This window comes from Macrotis lagotis, chromosome 3, assembly GCF_037893015.1.
Source record: "Macrotis lagotis isolate mMagLag1 chromosome 3, bilby.v1.9.chrom.fasta, whole genome shotgun sequence".
Classification (NCBI taxonomy): domain Eukaryota; kingdom Metazoa; phylum Chordata; class Mammalia; order Peramelemorphia; family Peramelidae; genus Macrotis; species Macrotis lagotis.
The window spans coordinates 150,096,583-150,098,717 of record NC_133660.1 but is presented as its reverse complement, the minus strand read 5'-3'; the positions used below and the strand labels follow the sequence as shown (position 1 = coordinate 150,098,717).

Below are 2,135 nucleotides of genomic sequence, written 5' to 3'. Positions count from 1 at the left end.
TAGTCTAGTAATGCTCAGAATTCTCAACATTAAGCAATCTACCAGCCATAACCTTCCTAGAAACAGTACCATATACCACAATACTTGGTGAGTTTTATGATTTCTAAAAGCAATGTCAGCTTTGAAGTTGTGTACTTCTGAAGTCTAGTGATAACAAAAATCAACAGTCACATAATGCTTACTTTCTTTTATAATGTTTTGTAGTTTTTTTTTTCTTTTCCAAATATGCTTTTGCTTGACTAGAGTTTAATTCAGTTGAAGTGTAGCATTCAATTTTATTCATCAGAACTTTTCAACTTACTTTTCAACGGCCAAGGATTTTTGAGACTTTTTTTTACAATTTTGTAAATAATAGAAAGGAAATGTGTCATAATGATTAAGCCAGTAGACTAGGAGGGTAAGGATTCCAACTGTATTTGATGTATCTATTAAATATGTGACCTTGGGAAAGCTGATTAACTTTTCTGTACCTCATTTTCCTCAGATGTAATAATAAAGTGTTCTGAGCTTAAGACTCACAAATTCCCTTCCAGGTTTAGATTCTAAACTGATTGTTCTAAGGGTTAATTATATATATATTTATATATTTATGTAGGATTTTTTAATTAGGCAGAATTTATGAAATCACCTTTCTTGCTTACTTTCTTTTTTTCATTTTTAAATTCTTTTACTCTGCTTGTAATACACAGGAATTGGCAGAATTTCTTCCATAATGGAGAGGGAAAGTTGTCTTCCATAGAATTGAGACCAAGCCATGCAAGAAAAAAAGATGTGATGCTATTCACAATACTAGATTGAAGCACCACTAAAAGCAGAGGTTGAAAGTAGATCAAAACCCAGGGTTGTGTATGTAGGAGTCAGCATGAATCATTATTATTTTCAAAAGGATGCTTTCCAAATACACCGAAAGCATCAAACATCACAACTCTGCTTACATACATAGACCAACAAGGGGAGGAATAACAATAGGTCATACTTGTACAGGTTCCTGGGCTGGTCAATTACAATTAAGTGTGGTCGTCCTACTGATATAATCATGATCTCTCCAGATAATCCCAATAACTTATTATCAACTAATGGAATTCTTGGGCTATAACAAATAACCCATTACATGTAGAACCTGGATACCATGTATTATAAGAAACCATAAGACCAAGGTCTCAAAGAAGACTATAGAATAGGAAGGGCTATTCAAAGAGAAGATCTTCATGTCTCTCCTCAGCCAATAGATTAGCAAGCTCCAACAGTTCTCCAGCTGCTTTTCGAAACTCCAATTCTTTCTCTGTTTTCTCTTTAAGAATTTTCTTCTTCTCCTGTATTTTCTTTAACCTACAAAATTCTTCACGTTCTCGTTCATCCAGTTCCGTGATGATGTAAGTAAGTGTACCTTCAATCTGGAGAATGATCACATGCTCAATGGCATTCACTCGTCTGTTTGTTATTTTAATGGCCTCATTCAGTGTAACAAAAGAAGTCTGCAGTGATGCTAGTTCCACCAGCAGTTCCACTGCTTTGGCATAGTTCCTCTTCAGTTTGGCCAATTGTTCCCCACCTCTGGCCAAACCAGTCAATTCATAAGTGTCAGTTCCTTCTTGATAATGTTCAAACACTGGCAAGGTGACACCTGCTACATTATCTTTCTTTGCTCTGATCTTTACTTGGGCTTTGTTCACGTTCTGAATAACAGTGGTACTAAAGTCTCCAGCTGTGAATTTGGCCTCAGCAAGTGAGAAAGCAGCTTCTCGCACCACTTCACCCATTAGCGTTTTGGTCTCAATGATCTTCTTTAGGATCTGCCGAAATCGAAGAGTCAAGGAATCAGATTTTTTCTTGAGGAGGTTTCCGCCTGTCTGTGCTCCTTTTAATCGAGCCTTCATAATAGTCTGGGCCATTCGCGAGGGGAAGATGTCGATGCGGTCTTTGCCAGACATCCTGGTGGTCGTCCGGCCGATCCCCGGGTCTATCGCTTTTGGCTCCCAAGCCCTCGGTCACTGCCGCCAGCCTCCACCGCCGCCTCTTCATCTCTTGTTTACTTTCATATGGAGTAATTCTGCCTTTGAAATGAAAGAAAGAAAATTTCCTATAGAGTTTTCCCCAGTGGGATTTGCAACCATTTAGTGATTGCAACATTGCAG

At 38.0% G+C, this 2,135-nt stretch overlaps 1 pseudogene; it reads right to left on the bottom strand.

Moving 5' to 3' along the window:
* Positions 1-1,092: 1,092 nt before the first annotated feature.
* Positions 1,093-1,934, bottom strand: LOC141516280 (V-type proton ATPase subunit D pseudogene; annotated as a pseudogene).
* Positions 1,935-2,135: the final 201 nt, after the last annotated feature.